Source organism: Phoxinus phoxinus, assembly GCF_949152265.1.
Source record: "Phoxinus phoxinus genome assembly, chromosome: 6".
NCBI classification, from domain to species: Eukaryota; Metazoa; Chordata; class Actinopteri; order Cypriniformes; family Leuciscidae; genus Phoxinus; species Phoxinus phoxinus.
Window position 1 is genome coordinate 18,645,457 of NC_136881.1, and position 12,918 is coordinate 18,658,374.

At 39.3% G+C, this 12,918-nt stretch overlaps 1 protein-coding gene across 6 annotated transcripts in view; it reads left to right on the top strand.

The window, feature by feature from the left end:
* The window catches only part of bnc2 (basonuclin zinc finger protein 2), a gene marked incomplete at its 3' end in the record, with an annotated part of 217,272 nt that overhangs the window by 115,067 nt on the left and 89,287 nt on the right, over positions 1–12,918 (top strand). For 2 of the 6 annotated variants that reach the window (XM_079615967.1, XM_079615966.1), the window contains exon 2: positions 9,525–9,716. The exons of the other annotated variants lie outside the window; for them this stretch is intronic. The remainder of the gene's footprint in view (positions 1–9,524; positions 9,717–12,918) is intronic. 6 annotated transcript variants of the gene reach the window in all.

Below are 12,918 nucleotides of genomic sequence, written 5' to 3' on the forward strand. Positions count from 1 at the left end.
CAACCCCCTCATGTTATTATTAAAATGTTTCCCTGTAATTTACAAATGCATTTACTTACACTTTATAAACCACGCGAAGACCAGTCCTGTATTGTATAGAAAAAGCATGATTCTAGACCAACCAAGTGTACACAGTGCAATGGAAGAACAGAAAGTTTGATCCAATTTTCTGCATTCATGCAAATTAAAACTACATGATTAACCTGGCGCTGCACTTCTCTGAAGTGTTTCATTAGGAAAATGAAAGGAAGTAGAAAATAATCAATAGCATTTGAAAATTAAATTAGCCATTTTGGGTGCATCAGAAAAACAAAGATTTGCACATTCAGTGGTTTTATGCTAAGAGAGAGATGTTATAGAGTTTACAAGCCCTGACATCATATGGCACTTATTACATTTTTGCTTTAAGTTCAACTCAAAAATGTTCCAAACAGGTAGAGCAAAAATTAACCATCACCCTCACTTTCAGAAGAGACTTTAAACGGGTCATAACAAATTGTACCTTTGCATATACGTTATATTATTTTAAATAATTTATTTCAAAATAATATCAAAATTCATAAATAAGCAATAATCCAGCATGATATTTCAGCCTGTCTGGGACCATTTAAATAAAACATATTTAGTGCTACTTTAAGACTTTGTATATTCTTACTTTTATAAAAGTTGAACATCTTTGTAATGAAAAAAAGTAGCCAATCAGAACAGAAGATTCAGTTCTACTGAAGGTGCAGAGTTTTTTCTGCAGCTTGGTTTCACTTGGATTACTATGCAAAGTACAAATTTGTACTACTTCTGAAACTAATGGTATGCTTTTTTATGTTATAATGAACTGAGTCGTATGTCAAAATTTCATTCTGTATGTACTACGGGACATTTGTACACCATGAGCACATGCCATCACATAATAGACCAATTTTCATGTCAAATTCTATTTTCAAGTGTTATCAATTTGAAGCCTGACAACACAAATTACCCATTTTTCACAAGAGTATGCGACTCTTCAACAAAAGTGAGAGATTAGTAGTCTATAGAGTGTGAGTGTGTGTGTGTGTGTGTGTGTGTGTGTATGTGAAAGAGAGAGAGAGAGAGAGACGTTAATACCTCTATTTATACATTATAAAAAAATAAAAAAACACATTATAATAAGAGAAATAAGCAAAACAATTAATTATATATTATATAACCAACAGTTGTATTCCACCAAAAATGTATTGCATAACCAATACATTACAATTAATTTAAAAAGCTCTTAATGTCATGACCGAATCTACTGAAATGTATTTAAACATTATTTTTCTTGATACCCATGTTTCCAGTTTAGCTTCTCCTATTAGATAATTATTAGGGAATTTATTGCCTTTCTGAAGAAATATAATATGGCCCAAAAATTTAAACATTTTAATTAAGTTTTTCAATCCATCTTTCTAACATCTGAATAAACTTCTCTATCTAAAACAATATAAAAAAATTGTGATCAATTGATTCCTCAAAAGGGACATTTATTTTCTACAGTATAGGGTCAATGTACGCCACGTGTCTGATTGCACTACCGCCCAATGTGCAATTATTTATTGTAGATCTGCAATTGGAGATTTATACAGTGACCTCCAGCCAGGGGCGGACTGGGACCAAAAAGTGGCCCTGGACTTTCTGGCCCACAGCAGCCCACCACATCATAATCCCACAACACATTGGCATATTAATGTGCAGTATAACTTTTAACAGAAGAACATTAAGACACACAACATTATTAATATAAAACTATCAAGACAGCATATCAGCTAGTCAGGGGAGCTAGAGCCGTCAGAGCCTGCTGAACTAACACAGTCTCACCCCAAAACGTCACATACTGACGGGTCTTGACCATACGGCAACATACGACGAAAAGGGTACCCTTTAACGTCCATGTGTGACGATTCGGGTATGGTTGGGTTTAGGTATGCGTTAGGGTACCGCTAGGAGGCGCTGCTGGTGCGCTTATGTCTGCGTCTCATATTGACGTTATAGGGGTACCCTTTTCGTCGTATGTTGACGTATGGTCAAGACCCGTCAGTATATGACGTTTTGGGGTGAGACCGGGCTGGCTGAACTGCTACTCTTCGCGCCAAATGTAGGCCTATAATCTGTTAATTTGAAGCATTTCACAGCATCTACCTAATGCCTTTTTTAACGCGTCAATTAGAGTTGGGGTACTCGAACTCGGACTCGGACTCGAGTCCGGTCTCGAGTCCAATTTTGAATGGACTCGGACTTGTCACGCACTCGAATGAATTTGTACTCGGACTTGACACGGACTCGGGACATTTTAGACTCGGAAAAATGTCCGAGTCCAGTCGAGTCCGGGCACTGGATGACACAAAACTAAATTTTGTGAATTTTTTTTATTCAAAAACGAAACGAAACAACGTTGTTTCAGCGTTGAGCATTGTAGCCAATCACAGTTAAGTGCATAAACACAGTGGCAAATCAGAGGCGTTTTAGAGTCCGCATGCGAATAATTCGCTCAAAATGTATGTTTAGAATCAGCACGAGCTTTATCCTTTCGCAAATCCCCTCATAAACAACAAAGTCTCTCTAGACGCAATATAAATAAGATATTCACTGTGCAGTGCGGACAACTTCAGTCAGTGTTTATGACGAGAGTTTTAGGGAGAGTGCAGAACGCGGTAAGTGATGGCTTAAAGGGAGCGCTATTGAGAATCTAAATAGTTTTGTTTTTCATACTTCTAGAGGACCAGTGGTTACGTTCACACTGTAAATTATAAATAGTGATAACTGCATTTAAATCTGGGATTGAATCCACTTAATTTTTGTCCTTTGAGTCATGAAATTGCGATGATTTGACACATAGCAACATAAGAACGTGATAACCATAGCAACATTTTGGCGTCTAATAATGTTATCATTGTTGTTGCATTTATACTTTAGTCATAAGTTAACATACTCCTTGCAGAATCTCCAAAATCAATGTTATTTTTATGTTTTTTAATAAGACGGATCATACACATTGTTTCTATTTAGTACTGCCCTGAAAAAGCTTTTTCACATAACAGATGTTTAATAGCCTAAATAAAATACAAACACAAAATAAAGACAAATTACATAGGCTCGATTTTAATATTGTGTCATTACCTGAATGATCCACAACTTTTTTTTTTTTTTTAATGGTTGAGGAAAAATCATCCAGCTCCTGCACATTCTTTGCTTTTCCAGCATCTTCTGCATATTTGACTCCTTACTAGCAGTGACTATGATTGTAAGATCCATACTTTCACACTGGTGACAACTGAGGGACTCATACACAACTATTACAAACCCTGCAAACATTTAGTGATGCACAAGAAGGAAGCATCCATTAAGAGCCAAGAGGTGTAACCTTTTGAACTGGATCATTGATGTAAATTGGTCTTATTTGTTTAAAAATGCATTCATTAATTTAGTCCAACCCTTCAGAGGCAAAATAAGATATTAGCATGTACAACACAATAAGAAAAAATTAAACATCATCATCTTGCTCAAAAGTTTACCCCTGGCTCTTAAAGGTGCCATGTGTAATTGTCTGGCAAAAAAAAATCAAGTCATACTCCACATTCCATACCAGATGGGGGCAGTATACCTCACATATCAAAATATGTGATGTAGGATATGGTATTTTATAAATCACACACTATAAATATGACAAAGAAGCAGAAACAGATAGTTGCAGTAAAGTAAGATATTTTATTAAGTTGAAGAAACAATAATGATTTGTGACACACACACACACACGATTTGCGCATTGCCATCATGTGTGTATTACAGGTAACGTTATTACATTGCTTCCTGATATCACGTGCGCAAACACAAATAACCTATATTTATATATATATATATATACTACAGGGCCGTTGAATGCTTGTATCTGATAACCGTGAAGCTCTTGTAATTATTACTTTACCCAACCTCTCCATGTCGAGTGATGCAGTAAACATCAGACAGCGCACGTGAACCGATCATCTCTACTATAGTAAAAAAAACACGAACACTGTAGAAAGATACAGTAGGCTACAAATGACCTGTTCGCGCCACAAATTGTTCTCCGTCCTTAGCGACCGAGTCATTGAATGTGAAACAGCCGCTGCTGTCATCAGCGAGCAGCACTCTTCAGACAACGAGGGCGCGCGCGCCGCGCTGATACCTCCGTTTCAGTTTCTCGAACCCGCGCAGTGCGGCGGTCAGAACACGAGACCATTCTGCCCCTAGCTATGCGTGCGAAAGCGATCCCGGGCGTGTCAGAATGGGTGCTGAACGTTGTAAAACAGGGCTATGCGCTGCAGTTCGCTCGCCGTCCCCCGCGCTTTCGAGCCCGGACCGTGACGAGCGGTCCTTTTCTTATCTGATTTGATTTGTGCTTCTCTTGCCAAAGGCTTCAGCCATCCTTCCGCTCTCTTCCCTGAATTGAAATGAAGTAGTGGGCTGTACTTTCCATACGATAGACATCAGGTTCAAGTCATAGACAGTATATAAGAGGTTCAAGTACGCCCACAAGCCGTGCGAGTTATTCGTGTCGTGTATTGCAGGTTGGCTGGTGGTTATGTTGCCCGCATACCGCCTCCCATGGCCGAAACTGGTATTACGACACCTGTCGGGCCGTGGCTAGTAATGCTAATGCTAATTAAGGTTGATATCTCTGCAGCACTATAACTTGACATTTTTTTAATGACATCATTGCCCTTATTTCTTCTCATTCTTTTGATGCGTGTAGCTCATTTTTTGGATATTTTTACCTCAATTTTTACACATGGCACCTTTAATGCATCGTGTTGCATTATTAAGCATTACCTTGCAGATTCTAAAAGATGTACAATAAACGTATGACTGTAACTATACATTGCAATCATTTTGTAAGGTTTAAAATATTAATTTAAGAGCTCAGTGTTGAGACCTTTCGCCGGGATTTGATTGACAGGTGATCTGACAAATTATAATGCAGATACACGCCATTTTTGTTCGACAAACAAACCAAATCAGTTAGTAGATTAAAGGCAGTGGACTTGAACTTGAAAAATAGTGTGTATTGATTTCTTTTTTAGAAATTTGTGCTATAACTAGAAGAGATTATCAGTTCACGTGCTGCTTGAACTGAGGCCTACACATTAAAGCACCACAAAACAGTATTTATCGTTTGATTTTCATAAAAATTAAAAAAATTGAAAGCTGAGACTTTATTTCAAACCAAAAGTACCCTGCTCTGTCTTGTCTGTTGGCACATTGTTAGTGTCCTCTTTTCTCCGACCGAGAACATGTGGAGTGAGAGAGGAATGGCTTGTCGGACGTAGCAACAGTAACCAAGAGGGGCGGGTCTTTGTGAAAGGTCAATTTCAAATCATTTAAATCTTTGTGGACTCGGCCGGACTCGACTCGGACTCGGATGTTAAGGACTCGGACTCAAGTCCGACTCGACCCTCTTTGGACTCGGACTTGGACTTGTACTCGGTTGTTAAGGACTTGGACTCGACTCGGACTCGACAAAGGTGGACTCGGACCCAACACTAGCGTCAATTTTCAGCCCCACCTTTTCTTTTCTTCCCCTTTTCATCCACCATGGACAATTGTTTGTAATTATCTGCTCATAGAGATTTGATGTAACAGATCAATCTCTCTGTTTAAGCCTGGAACACACCAAGCCGACGTCGGGCCGTCGGTGAAAGAGGGAACTCTGATTGGCTGTTCAGCTTACTGAACGAGTCGGTGCACAAGAATAATAGCAAATCGGCGAGCAAAGTCAAAACACAGATAGAAGGCTGTTCTAATGTTACGTCATCTTACCTGAGTGTTCCTTGGCGAATATTTCAATATTAACATGAGCGGAGTGGAATAAAGAAATGTTTAGCAGGATTGATATTCAAAACGGTAAGCACACACTGCTTTGTTTTACGGTTTGTGTATCTGCAGACTGCAGCGTCGGTTTCTCTTTTTGAATGATGCAGATGAATATATCTGCAGAAATAGACAGTTGTCTCATTTACACGCAGAACGCACATTCTAACTGACAGTCGGCTGTGACTTCTTCTCTTGGTTTGTTCAAGTAGCCTACAGCTTTTTTCCCGCGACACAACGAACACAGTCGGCTTTCATTAGCGCTAGGTCATCGATGGCGGCTTGGTGTGTTCTAGGACGTGAAAGGGGGCGTGTTTCAAGATACGCAATGGAGTAGACCCTAATTAACAGGGAGGGCAATACACTCACATGCACACAAAACAATTGTGGCCCGCGCCCGCGCGATCGTAGAAAATAAATGTAATGATTTCCGTAATATGTGTGTACCGGGTGGGCCAGCCCTCATTGGCCAGCGGCCCACCGGGAAAAGTCCCGGTGCTCCAGATGGCCAGTCTGCCCCTGCCTCCAGCACATTTTAGGGGAAGAGTTTGGCCGCCCAAATCTGACCACTTAGTTTATCTGCAGTCCTTCAAAACCGATTGGTGAGCAACTTTTAGGCATGCTAAATATAAAAAGGCATGCTTTTTTTTGAAGCCTCTTTACACCCATGTAACTCTGGAATCCTAAAAGAATGGATTGAACCCCCTTTTGGTTGCTCTTCAACTAATCCCTCATCTTCTGTGCTACCTGCAGCCTAAGGGGGCTTTTACACTGGGCCCGTTTGCTGCGGTCCGAGCCCGAGCGCGATTGTTCCCGGCGCTCCCCGCAGCGTTGGTCTGGTTTCACACTCAACTTGATTCTATCGAACCCTGTTGCGTTTGCGTGCATATTACGTCATCGCTAAAGTGCACGGCGCATGATAGAAAACAGAACATGGGTCAATATATTGTGTTTTTTATTAATTCTGTGCTATTATGCGCAGCTGAGTGAACAACACAGGTTTACTGTGCGTGTGTCACATAAGGTGGTCTTCTGCTGCTTGCAAATGGACTCTTTTGAGGAGATGGTGGATTTCCAAATTTGTTTCCCTGATTTCACGCGCTACAGTATATGTGAATACACTGCAGGCTCACTCTCGCTCATCTTATCCAAGGTAAATCATCAACACTACCATCCCTTACATGCGTTTTATTTAACTAATACATAATAATCAGCTAAAATGCATGTGCAGGTCACTTTACTTCCTGAACAAGCGCACACCCGAGTGTTGGTCGTGTACGGTGTTGCTAATACACTGGATGTAATTTAAGTTCTGTTGCTTTTATAAGCAAATAAATATAATGAACAAGACACTCAAAGTTCTTGTTATTTAATTACATACCAAATACGTGTTTATCAATAATTTTTACTTTGATTACATATGTTTTATAAACATTTTTTAATAAAATATGACAACAATCAAACAACCCATATAGTCAGAGATCACACTGTCAGAGAGTTTGGGAATACTCACACATAATTTGTACACATAAAAACACGAAATCAGAGTTTTAAATTCAAACATTTTAAAAGAGAACAATACATCACGGTTGTTTAAACCAATGAGCATTAAGCTGTGTCGTCAGCAAGTCGTTTCCCATCATGCTTTTGATCAATGCAGTCGGTGGAGAGCAACTGCGCTTATGGCAAGCCGTTTTAACATTTAATCATTTCAACCGACTAGTATATATTTTCATGCTAGGCCTACTAGTACTTATTTTTTTAGATACTAGTATCTATTCCATTAAGTACTAGTACTTATTCATTAGCTACTAGTGCTTATTCTTTAGCTACTATAGTGCCTATTCTTTAGATATAGCTTATTCTTTAGGTACTAGTACCTTTTTAAAGATACTAGTACTTATTCATTAGATACTAGTTCTTATTTATTAGATACTAATTTAAAAGGACACTAGTACTTATTCAATATATACTAGTACCTATTTTTTAGATACTAGTACTTATTTCAATAATGACTAATAACTATTCTTATGTTACTAGTAACAAATATTTTTTTTTTGCCATTGACTTCTATGGGGATCTGTCATTCAGATATCAACTATTCAGTTCTGACTAGTATGTATTCCAATTGTGACTAGTACATATTATATACTAGTAGTTATTCATACTAGTACTAAGTCATTAGATACTAGTACCTCTTGTTTGGGCTTTTGCTTATGTCTCCTGTTGTTTGGATGTTTTCTTGTAATTTTGTTAATAAACTGATATACCGCACTTGGATCATCCTCTTCTGAAACACTCTTTATGTTTCTTTATTATTACAATAATACGTATGTTGACACTATATAACATATGTCACATATTTCATATATAACATGACATATCACGGATCCCTGGTTCGAGCCTAGGCTGAGCCAGGGGTCCTTTCTGTGGATTTTGCATGTTCTCCCTGTGTCCCGTGGGTTTCCTCCGGGTGCTCTGGTTTCCCCCACAGTCCAAAGACATGCAGGTTAGGTGGATTGGATATGCCAAGTAACTGTAGGAATGCTCTTTTCTCTTACTCTATTGATATTAATGGATCTTTAAGGCTCTCCATTAAAAATTACACAAAAGGAAAAAAAATAGGACAAACAAACAAAAAGAGACAAAAACATACTGATTTTTTAATAACTTTTTATGAGCTCAGTTTTGTTAAATTTATTCTCAGTCTGAATCTTTTCGTTCTGCTTAACCGTTCGTGACTAACAGTCTGCTATCTTGATCGCTAAAATCAAAAACCTTTTCACATCAGGAAAAAAAACCTTAACATCTACTTTTCTTCCGAAAGTTGCACCTACAGTAGAATGTCATTCATCTTCCTTACAGTATATAACTGACTGTCAGCCATTAAAAAAAAACAAAAAAAAAACATCATCAGCCATCTCTTCTGTCAAACCAGTGCTGTCAGTAAGTTGAGACAGAAATATGTTTTCAGCTGGATTCTCCACAGTATCTATATCTATACAATCAGAAGTCTGAGGCTTTTTTAAGCATTCACATCACTGTGACTTCCTCACATTCTACCATTTGTGTATTTTTCTCAAAACGTTTTTTTCCCATATTCTTTCCAGATTCATTTTCTCCGGAAATTTTTTGTCCTACAGTATATTTTTTGTGAAGTCACTTTTTTCATGAGTAGTCCGGATATTAGTCTGGTACTACTCACTCATCTTTTCAGTTTCATTCACTGTTGCCTGATCTTTGCTTTTATCTTCCACTTCACCACCGTCCTCCAATTCAAGTTTATTTGCTTTATTAGCATTGCTTTCTGCTTGCATTGTATGCCATTTTTTTTAAGCCCAATATCGGCACATTCAAAACACTTCAAATTGTTGGTACTCGCATAGGTGTCTCGGAATGAGACATCTAATGTGATTCTAGAAACATAAAGACCCTTCATCCATAAGACAACAAGTTCCAACACTTCCACTTCCATCCATGTCTCCAACCAAGAGGAATGAATTTTATCCCACTTGCCATTTTTCCAAAACTCTGTAGTTCAATTAATGCACACATAAGGTATATACGGTGGATATTGTAACTTTAGTTGACTGTGAAACAAATGCTCCAGTTACAAAAACGCTGCTCACAATCAGCTGACTCACAAAACTTTGATCCTTTAGGAAAACCATCATGGCCTTGTTCATTCTGGATGTGGATACGTTTCCAAAACCTTTCTGTTCTCCAATTGCCACAAGCACGCCCTCAACTGCCGCGCTGATGTCAGGCACACACCTGACTCAATGGTGGAGCGACAGAGATGAACCTTCCATCCCGACCTTCTGCCCCGAGACAAAAAGAAAAAGAAATATCCGGTGACTATTGCTACGTTTTTCTTGTACACAAATATATATACAAGAATAGTAAGAAGAAGAAAAAAACATTTCCCTAAACGCTCCGCTCACTTCGTCTCTCGCAACCCTGACTCAGAGCATTCAAAGCGAGAGAGAGAGAGAGAGAGAGAGAGAGAGAGAGAGAGAGAGAGAGAGAGAGAGAGAGATATTCTGCAGTCCCTGAACATCTGGCAGCATGTCATATGGATGTTCAGTGGCTGTCATTGATTGTGATGAAATAATTTCAGAGCATCATGATTTAATAAGCCTGTTAAGAGACAATTACCCATTGCAATTGTTGGGTGACAAAAGAGGTTTGGTTTTGAGACCGCATATTTTTTGACAGCTGTAAAACAATGAAAATACAGTGCAAGTGTGAGCATGACACATTTGCGTTCTCACATCTTAAACAGATTCTTTAAATAATACTGCAGTGTGGATAATACATTAGTGTGTTTCTTAGACGAATACAGCCAAACTGTGGGGGAGACTAGTGGGTGATGCTGGTGGATATTAAGCAGACATACTGTATGTTGTCCAGTCAGAGATGACATACTTTAATGGACCCGAGGAAGGTGGAGGATTTCTGAAAGTGCGCTGCGGACTGCTAAAAGGAAAATAATGCCAATAATTAGAATTTTGAGCAAGCAAGCTCAATGGATGTGGATGCATACATACTGTAACTACTCAAGGAGAGCATTAAAATAGGATCCATTAATATCAATGGAGTAAGAGAAAAGACACATTTTAAATGAATGTACACACATACACACACACATTCCTACGGTTATTTGGCATATCCAATCCATCTAACCTGCATGTCTTTGGACTGTGGGGGAAACCAGAGCACCCAGAGGAAGCCCACGTAGACATAGGTAGAACATGCAAACTCCACACAGAAAGGACTCCTGGCTCAGCCTAGGCTCGAACTAGGGAACCGGGATATATGCCATGTTACATGTATATAATATATATATATATATATATATATATATATATATATATATATATATATATATATACGTGTGTGTGTGTGTGTGTGTGTGTGTGTGTGTGTAATATGATATATAGTGTCAAAAACATGTTTTATTGTAACACATACATACATACTCAAGGTGTCAGACAAACATATTCAAATAAGTCTCTATTCATGCAGTCTGACTCTGAACTGTGGCCTGTGAATACTGAACCTTTAATGGCAAATGCTAAGTCATCAGTGTACTGCGTCTTAAAGTCACAGGGGGGTGCTAATGTCTCTATCCTATTACTGAATAGCAGGCATTTTCTTTAGCCACCCCCATATTTGTCAACTCAGAAAAGGCTCTATCAAGTAAGGGAAAGTACTAAGGGGAACTCAGTCTGGTAGAGCTGGGAGGTTGATGAGACAAGTGATGGGACAAATATATATTTTGTTTTTTGACTTCCTGATCTCCCATCTTCTCTGTGGAACACTCCTCTTACTTGTCCACCTGGCCATTAAAGCTTGGGGTAATTGGCGATCAACAATCATGACAAACGTGCCAGGCTGCAGGTTCTCTGCCTCTCTGTGCAACTTCTGGCAGACTTGTAGTTCTGGGAGATTGTTACAGACAAAGTGTCTCCATAAGTGGTCTGCTAATAGCTGACTATTAGGCACACTTGCAAACACCATATCTGCTCCTGGATGGTGAAGAATTTTGTCAAAGTCCTGGATGTTTAGGGGATGCTTAAGGTTAAGAACTATGGGGTGAATGGTGGATGATTCTTCTAACTGCTATGTCCGTCTGAGATGACCTCCAACTCTGATGAGGTGTGTAGTACTGTCATACTCTGTACATCAGAGTCGACTACTCATTGGTAGAGGTTTATCTAAATTAAGATGAGCCATCTCGACTTGGTAACTTTATGGGTCTTGTGTAGGACTCTGACTTTAAGCGTTAGTAGTTGTTTTAAGGACTCGAACTGGTTGTAATCAGTCAGGGTTCAGTTGGTAATGGGAACTGTAAGTCCACAAAATATGATTTGTTTCAGTTCAGCATTTTCAGTAGATAGCTGTAGAAGAGAACTCTGAGGCCACTGATCTGGGGGCAGGAAGATAAATAATGGGCCTTGATTCCATCGGCTTGGCTTGGCTAACTTAGCTAACATCTTGCCAGAGCAAAACTCAAGATGAGATTTGGACTGTTGCTTCATTGGGGAAACTCTGGAATGGGCAGTCTAGAAAGCTATCTCTATATCTCCTCGAAGACTGAGCATGGCTACTAAGAAAACATGCCTCTACATGTCACTACTCAGTGCAAAAGTATGTTAGGATAGACATCAGGGAAGGGCCCAGTGTGCGACCAGGGAGGAGCAATTGGTTGACATTTTTACCTCCATGTTGGAATGAACAGTTTAAGACAACTCTTCTTGCTGTTATGCTGTGTCATCTGGTGGAGGATATACCACAACTCTTCAGCTTGATCCATTTGGTCTGGAGGTATCATTTCTAGCATATCCTGCCTCCTCTAACTTGTTCATCTCCACCTGGTAGGCTGCTGCTTGTGCTGGATTTCGGGCTAATCGTCTCTCTATTCCTCGGAGACAATGCAGAGTGTTATCTGGGGAGGCTCATAGGAGATGCATATGTTTAACTCGTAGCAAGCATATCTGATTACTCCATCCACTGTAACTCTAGTAGTCTTGGACTCGAGCAGTGACTTTATGATGTGGTTGTTGTTAAAACTAGCTGAACAATCACACGTATGTAACGTAAACCGTAAAGGGCTCAGTACACACCCTTATGGTGATCCTGTGTTTACCGTGGTCGTCTTAGATATTACGCTACCTACTCTGACTGTCTGCCGTCTCTCTGTCAAAAAGTCCAAAATCAATTTGCACATGCCAGGATCCACACCTGGCAACCAACTTTTCAATAAGCTGTTGTGACAAGATTATTTTAAATGCTGAGCTGAAATCAATCAACAGGATCATGTCGTAAGTGGTCCTGTTTTCCAGATGTGTCAGAGTGAGGTGGAGAAGAGTAGATAGGGTATCCTTCGTAGACAGGTTTGCTTTATATGTGAACTGCAATGGGTCCAATCTAGTTGGGAGGCATGACTTGATGAGATTCGTTACAAGCCGCTCCAAGCATCTCATGGCTATATGGGTCAAGACTACAGGATGGTAGTCATTTATGTAGGCTGGATTTGGTTTCATTGGCATA